The sequence below is a fragment of the Choloepus didactylus genome, chromosome 16, assembly GCF_015220235.1.
Source record: "Choloepus didactylus isolate mChoDid1 chromosome 16, mChoDid1.pri, whole genome shotgun sequence".
Taxonomy (NCBI): Eukaryota; Metazoa; Chordata; class Mammalia; order Pilosa; family Megalonychidae; genus Choloepus; species Choloepus didactylus.
In genome coordinates, this window is record NC_051322.1 from 3,548,678 (window position 1) to 3,564,967 (window position 16,290).

Sequence of the window (16,290 nt, forward strand, 5' to 3'; positions counted from 1 at the left end):
TTCTTCGGCAAAAGAATGTTTGTTTTCTCAACATTTCCTGTTTTTAAAAAAATAGGAATATTCCAGATCTTTAGCTGCTGGTTAGGGAGAGCATGGAGATTTAAACCCATGGAGTAATGATGAAAGGGTCAGATGTTCTCTCTCAACCGGATTCTGGGTTTTCATGCCAGCCTCCTTCCCTCCCCTGCAGCACCCCCCCAGGCCCTCCCTCCCCCAGGGGGGCTCCCACTTTCAGTGCCCACCTGGCTGTGCCCCTGCCTGTTTTGGGGAAAAACTCATTCTGAAGCCCAGATGTTTGCCTAAAGGGTGGAAACACATGTAGTGTTGACTTAGGACCCTCTGAATCAGCCGCCTGCACCTGCCCCCACGCGCCCCCCATGCACCCCCCACGCGCCCCCATCTGCCTCTCATCCCATCATCTCTGGAAGGACACGGGGGCCTCCGGGGCAGCTCCACCCTGATACATGACTTTTTAGGAGCTCCCCGGGTTGAGGGCTGGGGTTCAGGCTTCCCATCCCAGGAGTCCTGCCCGGGCTGCCAGGTCTCCCCAGACCCCTCTCGGGTGCTTTCCCCCCTCCCCAGGAAGCTCCGGCCAGTCCTGAGCCCAAGCAGACACCCCAGCCGCGACGCCAGCCCCTCCACAGTCCTCCTGGCCTTTAGGTGGAAAGTTGGAGAACACAGATGGGCAAACAGGAGAACACAAGTGTTAAAGATCCGGATGCGTCTGCCGTCTTTGTCTTCCTAGTGGAGCTTGCGCCAGGTGCTGCCTTATTTCACGAGCACCAGCCTCGCCTCGCAGGCGAGGTCCTCTAAACTGTCCTCGGTGCCCGCAGAGGCTCAGCCTTTGTCCAGCTGATGCTCACGACGCATGGTCACACAGGGTGCCCACCGGCCCTCGGCCGTCTCAGCGTTTCAGGACACCACGCCGCGTCCTGGGGACTTGAACTCAACACCGGGGCAGGTGCGCCCCTCCAGACAGGTTCCGCTCACCGGCGGCGCCTGAAACTGGCCGCTGGCTTGAAGTGAATCGCAACTTCAACATCCCTTTGCCCTGGTCGTGGAGTCCAGTTTTTATTTAATAATAATGGGCTTTGCAGCCATAGATTCTTCTCTGATTTGTATTTGGACTCGATTTTTATAGCAGTCAAGTGGGTAATTTTTTATAATTTGCTTCAAATCATCCATGTAGAACAACTGAGCGATTATGTGCTATTCGTGCTCAGATTTTATCTTAAGGTTATAAACAGTTCATTTCATTTTCTGCCTAATGATTTCAGGTCCCAGGTGAATTAGAAGGGGTTTGCATTTTTATTAAGTGACTATTGATTCATAATCCCCTCTTCCTCTTGAAAGAAAGATCCACTTTATAAATATATACTTGGTTCTAGTAAATATCGAATGGAGAATGAATCATCATATTATATAACTCAGACTCTATTACTAATAATCTAATTGTTGTTATATAATTAACCATGACCTCAAACAGTAACTGTTTACTTAGTATAAAGAACATAGACTTGGACCTAGTATCTGCGCCAAAAGGATAGAGTAGCAATTAAAAGTGAAAGTGGAAAAACCAGCTATTCTCAGAGCACTGTCGGCTGTTAAACATCATGTGGTATTTTAAGTCTTAAAATGACTGATTTGCAACTCCTGTTTTTAAAAGGCTCTCTGTGGTTTACAGTTTCTTTCCTGTTGTTTGATGGTATAAAACAGTGAAATGCATTTTTAATTTGAATAATTCTATCAAAGTAAGGTTTTCGAGCTAGACAAAACCTAGACCTACGCATTTCTTTCCTGACATCTAATTTTTAAAGTTGTTATGATTTAAAGCAAATAAAAAATTGGGAATTAGGAAAAAAACTATGGTTCCTATAGGCAGTTTTTATATGTAAGAGTTTATCTCAGTTTTTGAGATTGCTATGACACTGCAGCTTGGCGTAAACAGCAAACACTTATTAACTCACAGTTTCAGAGGCTGCAAGTCCCAGATCAAGGCGGGGCCAGGGCCCTGCTCCCCACCCCACCCCCAGGTCGAGGCCCCCGGTGCTGGGCGGCAGCTCTGCCCCCTCCCATGCGTCTCCCTCTCAGAGTCCAAAGTTCTTCTGCTTGAAAAGGGCTCGGGGAATCTGGGTCAAGGCCCCGCCTGACTGATCTGGGCCACAATTTAATGCACATGTCATACTCACAGCGGGTTCGCCCCAGGGAACGCAGACAGGATGAAGAACATGGCTTTTGGGGATCACACACCCCCATCTGCTGCAGAGTCCTTTTTTTTTTTTAATTTGATAGAAAATGTTTATCTTTCAAAGTAAGTGCTCTATGATGGTACGTGGCATGGGGAGGGCATTCTAAACTTGAATCAGAATAAAAAAAAATTAAACAGGCTCCGCCCTGCCATCTACCCTTCTGTACATTTCCGAGTGCAGTCATCCAAGGATTTTTTTTTTTCACTTATGAAAGAGTTCCGGGAAAGCCTTGGCCTGTCTCAGGTTGCTGATGGTCTGTGTCTTGGTAGAGAGGGTTGTGCTCTCCTTCACCCCCCACCCCCAGCCACTTTTTAGATCTGCTCCTCCCCCACCCCACCCCCACCACGCGGCCTCTTCTGGATCTGCCCCCCCAGTCACATGGCCTCTTCTGGATCTGCCCCCCCCCAGTCACATGGCCTCTTCTGGATCTGCCCCCCCCAGTCACATGGCCTCTTCTGGATCTGCCCCCCCAAGTCACATGGCCTCTTCTGGATCTGCCCCCCCAAGTCACATGGCCTCTTCTGGATCTGCCCCCCTCCAGTCACATGGCCTCTTCTGGATCTGCCCCCCCCCCAGTCACATGGCCTCTTCTGGATCTGCCCCCCTCCAGTCACATGGCCTCTTCTGGATCTGCCCCCCTCCAGTCACATGGCCTCTTCTGGATCTGCCCATTTCTCCCTCCTCCGTAAGTGCATGTCAGAGGGTGAGAGGAGAGGGTGTGACAGAAGAGGTAACTTTGGAATTTCTCTTACGTGTTGGGAAAAAGGACCCGCTTCTCCAGTACTGCATCGCTGGCAGCAGTTCCCTAGGACCCTTGTCACAGTGAGGGGGAGAACCTGGCCTCGGGGCCCAGCTGGAGAGTGGGAGGGCAGATGGCAGATTTAAGGGAGAAAAGCTCAACCTGAGAAGCTACTGGAATTTGCATTCCCGATGCATGATTCATGTACGTAGATAAGTTAGTAAATTACTTCAGGCAAGAGCAGTTTCAGTGACTCGTTCTCAGAAATGAGGAAATCCTTGTTTTGCCTCTGATCCCCTGTTTTTTTAGAGTCATGTTGGAATTTGGTTTCCAAATAGCTCTATCTATTTAATTTATCAGCTTTTTATCCATCTGCCCATCTTGTGTTTGGTACTCATTTCACAAGAGTAACCCACGAAACAGTGGAGGAAATGTACCCAGCTGCCCTGGGCAACCAGGAACTGGCTTCTGGAAGCATTATGAGGGTGGACAAGGGGCATCTGCTCCCACGAGGCACCCACCCACAGCAGGCCTCAGGGGGAAACCGGTTCCGCCAGCCACAAAGAGACGGCCCTGCCCTTGGGGAGACCTGTGCCCGCTGGTCCTGGTAATTTGGACACAGTTGGCAGGTAGATAAGAGCTCGCTCAAAAGGCTCCCAGAGCCACTTGCTAGCTTTCATCAGCATTAATTACAGGTTCTCAACCTGCTGCCCCTTGGGAGAACCAGCAGGGCCCGGGAGTGGTGCCCGCAGGACTTGCTGAGGCTGCCCTGGGTGCTCTCGTTCAGCATTTCTCCAGGTGTGGCCGCGTTTTCCACACGTGGCTTTGCCTCTTTGTTGTCTCCTGGGGCTAGCAAAGCCTCCAGCGGGTGATTCTGGAGATTTTAAGGATATGCCAAATAAATCAGACCCCAGTGCCAGCCGGAGCCGACATCGTAGAAAGAGGCACTTCGTACGCACTGCTGCACTATCCACGTTATTCCATCAGGCCTGGCGGGTCGGGGCCATTTCGGAGGTTAGAGAGAGGAGACCTCGAGCCCGGGCCCGCTGTCGTCTCCAGAGTCTTCACCCCACCCCAGGAGACACTCCGGCCAGGGGACTGGGCATGGGCTCCAGATCAAGGACCAGGTTAGTTGTCTGGCCTCTCGCCCTCGTAAGACAGCAAAATGTGTTTCTCTGCTCTTCCTTCAGCTGGGGGTTTCTGATTTGAAAAGAGCCTTCCTCCTGCCGCCTGCTACCAGGCACCCACAATCACAGCCAATGTCACCACAAACCCATCCCCTCGTGGCACTGCTAGGCCTCATGCCCACACCCCTGACGGGCTCATCTCTGAGGAGGTGCGGCCTGCGTTCCAGAACCTTCCACATCCTGGCCATGCCCTGGACCCCTTAGAGAGCAGCCCCCTGCCAGAGCTGCCTCCACAGGCTGCCCCGTCTTGTTTGGCCCTTCTTGCTCGTTACCCTTAAACATGTCATTTTCATCTTACGGATGGCTGAACCTCAGAACTGGATGGCTGGTTTGCTCAGGGCCACAACTAAGAGGAACCGGGGGTTTGTACCTCGAGGTCAGCACTGTCCAGTAGAGAGTGAAATTCTCTATTGGGCACATTAAAAAAAAGTAAGAAGAAACAGATACAATTAATTTTAAAAATCTGTTTTATTTAACCCCCCAAAATGATCATTTCAGCCTATAATCCATATAAAAAATGATCAAATATTCTCTAATTCTCTTTTTTACACTAAGTCTTCAGAGTCTAGCGTGTGTTTTAACTGACATCACGATTTGGACGAGCATTTTCAAGTGCCTGGCAGCCAGTGAGGCTTGGAGGCTGCATTGGACAGTGCAGCACTGAAGCCCGGCTCTTTCTGGGGGCTGTGTCGTCTTTATGTGTCTGTAATCCAGTTCACTGACCCATGTGTGCATTTATCCATTGCCTGATAAGCACTTTCTAAAGGAGAAGGTGGAACTTGGCAACCTCACTCATCGGGAAGAGGTTATGGACCCTGTTTACCATCCACTGCCCTTGGATGGAGGAGCTAGGTGGGCGATGTGCCGAGGGTCTTTGTGACAGCAGCGGCTGCTGGTGCTTTGGTTGGACCCGTAAAAGCAGTGTGAGGTCAGCAATGGACAAAAAGAAAGAAGCGGGGAAGGACCAGCCCCTTTAAGTCTGTGTAAGTTGGAAGACTTAGGGCCAACGTAAGTGACCTTTGCCAAAGTCCATCCTTGTCCAGTATCTCTCTTCCCAGTCATCAGTGCCGACGGCGTTGAGGCAATTCAAAGGCCCAGATAGGAATTCTGCAAAGGCTCACCTGACACGGGCGTCACAGCATTGATCGAATTGCATCATCGTGAATTTTCTCCAACAAAACACAGGCCGTTTCTAATTCATGAGCAGGTGGTGTTCCTTCAACATTTGGATGGAAATCAGTTGTTTGGGACTGAAAGAAATGTTTCCAGTGTCGGTTTGTCTGCTCATTCTTACATTCATCCTCTCTTCGTCTTCTTCACCCTCTGACGTTCATCCAGTCTTACTCAAATTCTTTTCACCGACTTCCTCCTCTGCGTGGGACACTGTACTGGCCTCTGGCTCTGCCTCTAGGTAGTTGGGTGAACTTGGGCAAGTTACTTCACTTTATGCTTCAGCTACTTCATCCGTGATGGAGACGGTGAAATTGTGAAAGCCCAATGAGTAGGTCTTGCCCTTAGGACAGTAATCTGCACACAGCAAGCAGCATGCGCTGAGGGTTCTTCTCATTATTATTTTAAAGAAAAGGCAGATGCAGTCTCTGCCCTCAAAGTGGCTCATGGTCCAGCTGGAGAGACCAACGTGCACTGTGTGGCAAAGGGCCGGGAAACGAGAGTGGCTCCCCTGCCAGGCTGACCAGCGGCACAGGGAGAGCCGGCAGGCCCCGTCGAGCTGCAAGGAGCACAGGGAGCCCGGGCAGGGCCAAGAGCGTTTCCTTCCTGTTGCCTGAGTATTGCAGCAACTGTGCACAAAATGTTTGAATAAAAAAGGACTTGACTGTGAGCATCTGCTGTAGTGTCCCTCTCTACAAATCTCTCCCGTTTTAGCACCACTCAGAGCTGCAGGTTCAGTTTCCCACTAACTTCAGCCCCACCTGGACCTGCCTTACCCCACAAACAGACCTGTGTTCTGAACTTCCTTGACTCTTCCTCTAATCAAAATGCAATTCTCTGAGAGATGGTTGGAAAGAAAGTGATTTGTTTTCTTGAATTCCTGTCACTCTGGGAATGACTGGAAGCACCGCAAACATTCCGTTTGGACATTTAGGAGAACGCTAGCGGTTGTTGCGACTGTTAACACAAGTTGTAAGAATTTTCAGGCTCTCAGAGGGATCCACACCCAGACTGGGTCTCCCTGCTCCTGGGCCAGCTCCTCCAAGCCGCCCCTCTCGAGTACGTGCACATCCCGAACTCCAGAGTTTGTCACTTGTCACAGCACCTTGCGAAGTGGCAAGGCCCTATTGAAAGTGTTTCCATGCTGTTTTTTGGTTGAGAAATACTCCTTGCCTCATTTATTTTTGTTTTGTTTGTTTGTTTGTTCTGGAGTTGACCATCTGGTGGAGGACCTGGGGCGGGGAACAGGCAGCTACAACACAGAGAATGTGGCTGGAGACATCCTGGGAGCTGAGGAGGGCGGGAAAGGGGGACTTTGCAGATGTTTGGGGTTTTCTATTTAATCAGCTTAAGGAAAAAGATTCCACACTGAAAAGCCTGATCTGAAAGCTTGCAAAACTTAATTTCATGTTGCAACCTTACAGGAGGGAGTAACTTAGTCTGCTTGGTGTTTCCAGTTAGATTGATTAGTAATTTTACTTGTGCATCAGGCAGGGTGGGCACCAGGGAGAAACAAAGAGGCAGATCAACTGCCCGCCAGGGTGATCCTGCCCCAGGGAATCCGTGAGCACATTTTAATCATCATTAAACCCTGCCCTTTCTTGATGAGACTCTCTAGATGTTGTTAAAATGACAGTCTGAGAAATGAGGTATTTAGTTTGTAAATATACACAAGGTGCTGAAGGAAATCAGCTCTTTCCATCAACTTTTAAATAGTCTTCCCCTTCGGCAGGGGAAGGAACTTTTCCTTTGAAACTCCTGACTTTGGAGCCCTGGCACGTGGCCGGCTCTGGGCAGCTCTGATTTATTTCCTCCTACCCATGTGTTGATGGAATCATAAATTCTGCCCGGTAGTCATAAATGGTGTCCCAAATGTAGAATTTTGTTAATTACTTACATTACTTAACTTTTTGGTCAGCTCTGTTCCTGTCATAAAGTCCCCAGGAATGAGAAATAATTTTATATTAAACCGTAATTTGCTTTCTGCAGCTTTACGCAGTCACCTCCTCCTCCTGCACTAAAATTAGGGCATTGATTTGTCCCGTTGCTCAGGGCTGTATCCTCAGCCCCCAGTGGGGTGGAGCAGAGCAGGTGCAGATGCCGAAGGAAGGAGGGAATGGAGGGGAACCCCACAGGGGATCTGAGGGGTGCATTCCAGTCTGCCCCCCAACAGCGCTGCCAGGTCCGGGGTGGGGGGCTGACGGCTGCCTTCACACCTGGGGCTGGGGAGGGGGCTCCTGGCTCAGCCTCACCCTTCCAGAAAGTGGCAGAAGAGGGGCTGAAACCCAGACCTAGTAGAACCCCAACCCCAATGTGGATTTTTCCTGTCACACGTCCCCCTACGGTCACTTGTTAAAACCGGCCTCTGTCATCATGGCTGTTTCCCAGGGTGAGAAACAGATCCCTGCGGGAGTCACCTCCCTCCAGGCGCCGGGGTCAAGCCTGGGTGGCTGTGTGCTTTGGCCGCGGGGCCTGTTCGCTGAGGAATCTCATCTTTCTGATTTGACTGCAGTGTCCTGGGAGCTGCCAGCTCCATAAACCTATAATTTCCATTTACTTAGGCAAGTCACATAAACAGGGTTGTTTTTTTGTTTTTGTTTTTTGTTTTGTTTTGTGGAGAACTCAGGCAATCTTTGTTGTCATATAATATATGCTTAAAACCTTCAGGGACTGAAAAGTAGAAAGTATTTCCCTAGAGACATTTAGCAACTTAGTTTGAAATACATGGAAACTCCTAGACAACGTCTAGCAAATTCCTAGATTGAGAGATGCAGACGGACTTCCTTGCACCTTGTCTTCCACATTGTCAGAATTCGTTCATTCTCCCTCATTCATTCTCTCTCTCACACACACACACTCACACCCTTAAGAAACTCCTCTTGGCCTCCAATGCAGAACATTAGACGTCCTTCCCTGGCAGCTGGGGCATTCAGGGAGCTGTGATAACTGAGGGCTCCCACACAGGGATTCCTTTTGGCCCAGACTTGGCCGCAGCACAGCCCAGCAGAACTTTCTGCGATGAGGGAAACCTACACCTGTGCTGTCCACGATGGCAGCTGCCAGGCTCCTGTGGCCACTGAGCACTTGAAATGCCCATGGCCAGGTGAGCAACTGAATTTTTACTCGTATTTAATTTTAATTAATTTAGATTTCAATAGCCGCATGTTATGAGCAGCTACCCTGGGGCAGTTTGTCTCTACAGGATGCCTGATGTCGGTCACCTGTAAAAAATAAAATCTAGGGCAAAATTTGGTTAGATCACAGAGAGTTTTAGTGAATCGATTCATGAATTATGGAGATTCCAGTCACCATGAAGTAGAGAGGGATTCCCTGAACAAAAAGAGCAGTGGGCTTTTATGGACAGAAAAAGGGAGGACTCTGGAAGGAAATGTGTTTAATGAAGACTACATTTCCTAATTTGGTTAGTGTAGGTGGTTGCTTAGCAATGAGAAGGTTAGCTGCCTAAGAATAGGGAGTTGAGGAGAGCCAATTGGCTGACTTGAATTCTGTTTTTCTGGGCAAGCTCGGCATTGACAGGGAATAGAAACGTACTTAGATCTTGATTTTGTTGACATGGGTGCAGCACGGGTGCCTCCGGTTGTGCCCACAGGATTCTATTTAGCAGACCCTGGTTCTCCCACAACCCAACCAGAGAGGAATTATCTCCATTTCATACACAAAAAGGTCAGGACCTTTCCCAGTCATACAATTTCATGCAAAAATTAAAATCGCTCCAAGAAAGTAAAATTCTCTGAAAACACAAACATGCTTGGAAACACCAGGAACTAAAAGAACAGTGCAGGTGTGCTCCAAACCACAATAAATGGAAATGCACACTTGTGCACACTCAACTCTGAGGCATCTTACACAGCTCTGTTAATGTAAATCCTCCCATTAAAGTTTGCCTACCAGGGGAATCCAAACCGCATCTTAAAACAGCACACATTTAAACAGCCTGCTCCTGGGTTTCAGCCACCCTGCTGACTCGCTGAGAACTTCTAAAAGAACTCAAGGTGCTCCTGGAGAGACACATAAAATGAGATGGGAAATGTATCCCATTTCAAAGACCTTGCTAAATCCATGAATAATCAATAGACATCCGATTACAGCGCCTAAAACTCAAAACTGATCTGCCTCTGACTTGAGAATGAGCCAAAGGACTCAGGGTGAAGCATCTTATTCCACTGGGGTTTGCAAAATTGTGGTTCAGCTGAACCTTGAAGAGACACCTGGGAAGGTGGAGTCACACGTCCACCTGGCCGGGCAGGTTATATTGTAGCCAGTGCGAACCAGCTTTATTAACTACTGTTGGAAATCTCTGCTGAATGTTGTGTTCAAGATGCAGAGTTTCTTACTGACATTATAGAACTTGTATTAAATTTATACTTTCTAGCAGATTCCCAAATGTTATGAGTCAGTAATGCCTTTGTTTTTGCAATGGGCTCACAGAAAGGCCCATATCACCGTTTTATGCGGAAGTCATGCCACAAGTTTATTCTGAGTTTTCGTGTACATAAGTAGGCATTTTCTTTCATCTGATAAACTGGGAACACAGATACCTTTGCAAGCCTAGGGTGGCCACAAGTCTCCAGAAGCTGAATGTAATCATTAAGACATAAAGAGTAATTAGCAAACGAAGCCAAGCCCTGGACAACCCTTATTGAGATCAACGTCAGGGTGGCTCCTGAAGCGGTGGCTGAAGGCAAGGTAAAACCACCTGGGGACGGTTTGGCCGCACACGGGCCCGTAGACGCCATCCTGTTCTGTGCTCTCCTCCAGGACCCAGAGCCGGCTCCCCCATCACCGCAGAGGTGGCCACTCCGGACCCCTGGACCCCTGCCCGGGGCCCTCCCCACTCCCTCCTTTCTCCTTCAAGTTTGGAAGAGCCGCATCAAAGCCCAGGAATTTGGGGCGCGTGCTTGGGTTGAGAAGGGCGAGACATGGAGGGGCTTGGAACTCACCGGCCACCGGTCAGACTCACGTCTTCTGTGTGCATTCAACCATCTTATAGGCTTTATAATATTCTTGGGGGTTAGTTAACAACTATTGTACTTAGTTTTTATCAGAAACTGCAACCCGATTTATAAGCAGCTCATTTTAAACAGACTCTCGGAACAAAAAGGTTGTTAAATGTAACAGCTTTTTAACTCAAGTGTATTGAAAATAAAATATTTCTTAGCATAAAGAGAAGCAGCAGGAGACGCCCTGGAGCGCTGCATCCCCGCCATCCTGGCCGACGCCGTGGCTGCCCCTTCCCCTCCCGGCCGGACCCCTGGACGCGGGCGCTGAGGGAGGTGCGCACTTCACCAATCGCGCCCGCTCCCGGGGGTCGGACTTGTTTGTCATCTTGATGATAGCTGGGTTCAAAAAGCTTTCCTTCCTCATTCCTCCCTTCACTACGTGTTATTCCTCATTGCTGGGTCCCTGTCATGCTAAATTATGTTACTAGATCCGGCAGCCCGGAGGGAAGGGGAACTGAACACAAAACGTAGCAGAAGCAGTGTTTATTTCATTACATACATAGATTTTTTTTATGATGAGAAAGTAGTTGAGCTTGTGATGGATTTGTTTTATGTGGAATCGTTTTTAAATTCAATTTTGGATCCACGTTTAATTAATAATACAAATATTGCATATGACATAGCAGATATTTATTTATGAATTATTAGTGACTCAGATGAAGGGTTTAGATGACAAAGCTCCTTGTCAGGGAGGGTGGATGAGTTAGCTTTCATGCAAGTGGAAAGTATATTAAGTGTCCTGTAGATGTGACGTGTGGTGGGGCTGGGGGACAGTTTGGGTGGGGAGTTGTTTTAATCACCAAAGTTTTTCAGGGCCCTGGAGACGTCAGAGGCTGGTGGAAGGCCGGGTGAGCCGCGCGTCTCCTCCAAAGTCGTGTGAATTCAGAAATGCCGCCCTGGGACAGTGTCTCAAAGACAAGCTTATTTCAGACTCTGAAAGTGGAAATGCTTGTCCTTTCATAGGAAAATTCTCTGCTTGCTTCTACCGTGAAGGAAGAACTTTTTACGTTCAGTAAAAATGTCTTAGAATGTTTTAAATTAAATTAGACCTAAAAATTCAAGTTTTCAAAATGGTATTGCATATCTTTTCTCACTCATTATTCCAGCAACCTAGTTTTTAAAGTTTAAATTTGGAAGCAAGAGTTTTTATATGCTGGAATACATTTGTGAAAAATTATCTTTCTGTGTTTGAACATGTGGTGTGTGTATATGTGCTCTGTGTGTGCTGTTGTGTGGTGTGTGTATTATGTGTGTGCTGTGTGTACTGTGTGTTGTGTGTGGTGTGGTATGTGTGTTGTGTTGTGTGGTATGTGTGTTGTGTGGTATGTGCATTGTCTGTGTACTGTGTGTGGTGCTGTGTTGTGCATGTGCTGTGTGTACTGTGTGTTGTGTGTGGGGTGGTATGTGTGTTGTGTGGTGTAGTGTGTGCATTGTATGTGTGGTGTGTGTGGTGCCATGTATGTGTGCTGTGTGTACTGTGTGTTGTGTGTGGTGTATATGTGTGTTGTGTGTGTGGTATGGTATGTGTGTTATGTGTGTAGTGTGTGTGGTGTGTATGTGTATTGCATGTGCCATGGTGTGTGTGGTGTGTACTGTGTATTACGTGTGCCGTGTGTGTGGTTGTGCATGTTGTGTGTACTGTGTGGTGTGTGTGCTGTGTATACTGTGTGTTGTGTGTGGTGTATGTGTGTGTTGTGTGTGTTGTGTGTATGGTGCTGCATTGTGCTGTGCTGTGTGTGGTGTGGTATGTGTATTGCATGTGCCGTGGTGTGTGTGGTGTGTACTGTGTGCTACATGTGCTGTGTGTGTGGTTGTGCATGTTGTGTGGACTGTGTGCAGTGTGGTGTGTGTGCTGTGTGGTGTGGTGTTCCTCCTGCTCTCTTGGGGCTCTGAACTTGGATGGCTGCAGAGCCTCATCCCCTCAGGGCAGTCTGGCCTGTGCGTTCCTTTCATTATCATTCATTTAATTATTGCAGGGTAAACAAAAGCCCAGATAAAACTCATCTTTAGGTTTCTGCAACCTCTGATATTTGAAAAACAGTACTTGTTACCCAGTGAATCCTGAATTCTACTTTAGCACTAGCCCTATGTAACCAAACTCGTTTACGGAGTCAGTCAGGCGAGTTAATTGGATTAATTACCCCCGGTGACGTAGGGTGCTGCGCAGAGGCTGCTCACGGAGGCGCCCGCTCCCCTGAGTGTCCCGCAGCACGGAACACCCACCCGCGTCCTAAAATGCAGACGGAGCCGTAGTTCAAGGGCTGGTTTCCAGTGTGTTGGTAGGAACTTACCTCCGAGAAAGCAGGCGGGGCGCGCTCTTGGGGGCAGGCCTGCGGGGTCCGGCCGCGCCCCCATCCTCCCGCCCCGGGCTCGGGCTCGGCACACCTGCGTCTCGGCCCCACCGCCCCGGCCCCTCTCCCCGCCGGCCGCGCCCTCACTCTCCAGCGATCAGCCCCGCCGCAGGGATCTTCCTGTCCGTCTGTTTCTCTTTCTGGTTGTGCCTTCCCCGCTGGGACGCAGACCCGGGGAATAAGGCCTTGTAAACCAACCTTCCCTTTGCCCCGAGCAAGGCTCGCTGCAGCGCGCCTCTGAGCGGGTGTCCAGGGTGCGCCCAGCCCTCCGGGGCGCACGGGGCCGCCAGGGACCGCGCGGGGGGTGAGGCCATGGCCTTCGGACCCCACGCAGCCAGCCTGGGCTCGGCCCGGGGCGCCCTCGGGGAGGCGCGCACGTCCCCGTTGAACCCACTCGCGGGTGTGTGCGCTCGCCTGCCTTCCTCGTTCCCTCTACAGACGTTCGTCGGGCACTGGCCCCGGCCGGCACTGTGCCACTGTGCGGGGCTCTGGAAATACAAAGAGCACATTTCGCAACCAGGTGGGGTCTCGCTGCCCCCTTTGGGGTGTGGCCTGGAATTTACCCCGGGCCGCTCTCTGTGCTGACCACTGCGCACTGGGGCGTCTGCTGTGCGCCCAGGAGAAGCCAGGGGTACGCCCGTGCTCCCTCGGTAGCCCGACCACCACGCGGGGAAGGTCGGGACCGCTGCGGGCACAGGGCGGCAGGTGTCTCGGGCGCAGAGCGCACTAGCGCGTTCCAGGGCCCGCCCTGCTCCTCCGCGCGGCGCCCCTCGACTTTGCGCTTCGCCGCATTCCTCTGCGCGCCTTTGCCTCGAGCCCACCCTGCATCTTCACTTAAGTCTTGCTCGGCCCAGGTTGACAGCGGATTTCAAGAAGTCGCATTGTTTTGTTTTGTTTTTTTGCCTAGAATTTAAGCCCAGCAGAGTTAGGGAAGGAACAGAGCGGCCTCGGCCCTCACCTCCACCCTGGAGCTGGAAGGCTCTGGAACGTTCTCGGGGAAGGGTGCTGTCGAACCTGCCTTTGCGGGGCGGTTCTCCTGGCACACAGGGTGAGGGGCAGCCCTCCGTGGCATGGATGCAGCCCCCCACCCAGCTCCTCCTTCCCTAGGCCAGGCTAGACCAACTGATGCCCAGGGAATGCTGGGGACACTGCATTCGTCACCCAGTTGTTCTCTGGTCATTTTTCCTAAGACTGGAAGCACCGTGGTTGGGGTGTTCTCTTAACCATCTAGGATGATAAATGAGTTGTTCCCATTTTTCATTTCCAATGGCCACGGTTCTGGGAATGATTTGCACCCAAAATTATGTCTTAGGTTGTTTCTATTACACTTATAAAAAACTCTAGTGATGGATTTTTTTTTTTTTTGAGAATAATTTCTTTTTATTTAGGCAAAATTCACCATTTTAACTATTTTAAAGTGTATAATTCAGTGACTTCCAGCATCTTCTCAATGTTGTACAACCATCACTATCTAATTACAGAGCACTTTCATAACCCCCAAAAGGAACCCTTTACCCATCAAGCAGTCACGCGCCATTACCCCTCTCCCCAGCCCGACGGCTACTAATCTGCTTTAAGTGATATGGATTTGCCTATGCTGGACAGGTCACATAAACGGAATCCTACAATGTGTGGACTTCTGTAGCTAGTTTCTTCCACATAACATGATGTTTCCAAGATACCAAGTAGCAGCATGCATTAGTAAATCACTCCTATTTATGGCAGAATAAATCATTCCTATTTATGGCAGAATAATATCCCTTTGTAAGGACATGCCATATCTTGTTTATTCATTCATTAGATAATGGACATCCTGGTTGTTTGTACTTTCTGGCTACTGTGATAACTGCTTTATAAATATTTATGTACAACTTTGTTTTCAATTCTCCTGGGCATATATTTCAGATTGGACTGACTTACTCATGGTGTATAATAATCCTTTAATATGCTGTTGGATTGCATTTCCTGGCATTTTGTTAAGGACCTTTGAATGTATGCTTATTAGGTACACTGGTCTGTATTGTCCTTTTTGGTGCTGTTGTTGGTATTAAGGTAACATGGGCCTTACAGAACAAGTTAGGAAGCACACCCTTTAGTTTTTAGCAGTTTGAAGAAGACTAATGTTTTTTTAATGATAGATTTACCAGCAAAGCCGTCTGGTTCTGGATATTTTTGTTGTTGGAAGAATTTGATTATCTGTTATAGACCTATTCAAATTTTCTAATTCTTCTTGAGTCAGTGTTAGCACTTCATTTCCAGAATTTTATCCATTTCATCTAGGTTATCTAATGTGATGGCATACAATTGTTCACAGTATTTTCTTGTATCTCTTTTTTTCCTGCCAATGTCAGTAGTAATGTTCCTACTTTATTGCTGATTTTAGAAATTTGGGTGTTCTTTTGTTCTTGGTTAGTCTAGCTAAAAGTTTGACAATTTTGTTATCTTTTCAAAGAACCATTTTTGGTTTCGTTGATTCTGCTTTATGCATTTTTACTTATCTCCACTCTAAACTATATTTCCTTCCTTCTGCTGGCTTTGGGTTTACACTTTTTCTAGTTCATCAAAGTGGAAAGTCAGGTTATTCATTTGAGATCGTTCTTTAACGCAGGCATAGCTACAAACCCTGATCATAATGGCCTGTCCTTCATTCATTCCATTAGTTTTGGTATGTTTTGCTTTCATTTCCATTAATCTGCAAGCATTTACTAACTTCTTTGATGCACTGCTTAAGAGCACATTTTTTAAACTTCCACATATTTGTCAATTTTCCTTCTATTAATTTCTAATTTCATTTCATTGTGGTCATGGACAATATTTTGTATGATTTCAATCTTTTAAAACTTATTGACACATTTTGTGGCTTAACATGGTCTAAATAGAATGTCCCATGTGCACTTGAGAAGAATGTGTATTCTGCTGTGGCTGGATGAGTGTTCTGTTAGATCTAGCTGCTTTATATGTTATTCAAATCTTCTACTTCTTGGTTTATCTTTTGTCCAGTTCTATCTAACAGAAAGTTGGGGAGTTGAAGTCTCCAAATACAGCTGTTATTTTCCCCTTCACCTGTCATTTTTGCTTCATATATATTGCAAGTCTGCTGATAGGTATGTTTATAACTGTTGTATCTTCTTGACTGACCCTTTATCAATACACAATGTCCTTCTTTATCTCTAAGAGCTATTTTTGTCTTAAGATCTACCATGTGTGATATTAGTATAGCCACTCCAGTTCTCTTTCAGTGAGTATTTGTACGGAATATCTTTGTTCATTCTTTCACTTTCATCACATTTGTGTCTTTGGTTCTAAAGTGAGCCTTGTACACAGCAATAGTTGACTCATGGTTTCCTTACTCTGTTCTGCCAATCTCAGCCTTTTAATTGATTTATATCTGATGTAATTACTGAAAAGGAAGGAGTTAGGTTGCCATTTGCTGTTTTCTAGGTCATAATTTTGTTGCTCAATTCCTCCACTGCTGTCTTTCCAGCTTATAAAAAAACTGCTCCTATATAGATCCATTCCCTACCCCGTTACTGTTACAAATTACATCTTTATATGTTGTATGTCTGCTGCCAC

At 48.0% G+C, this 16,290-nt stretch overlaps 1 protein-coding gene across 2 annotated transcripts in view; it reads left to right on the forward strand.

Annotated features, from left to right (window-relative positions):
• The window catches only part of LOC119511816 (myelin basic protein), a 126,266-nt gene that overhangs the window by 24,373 nt on the left and 85,603 nt on the right, over positions 1–16,290 (forward strand). The gene's annotated exons all lie outside the window — the stretch shown is intronic.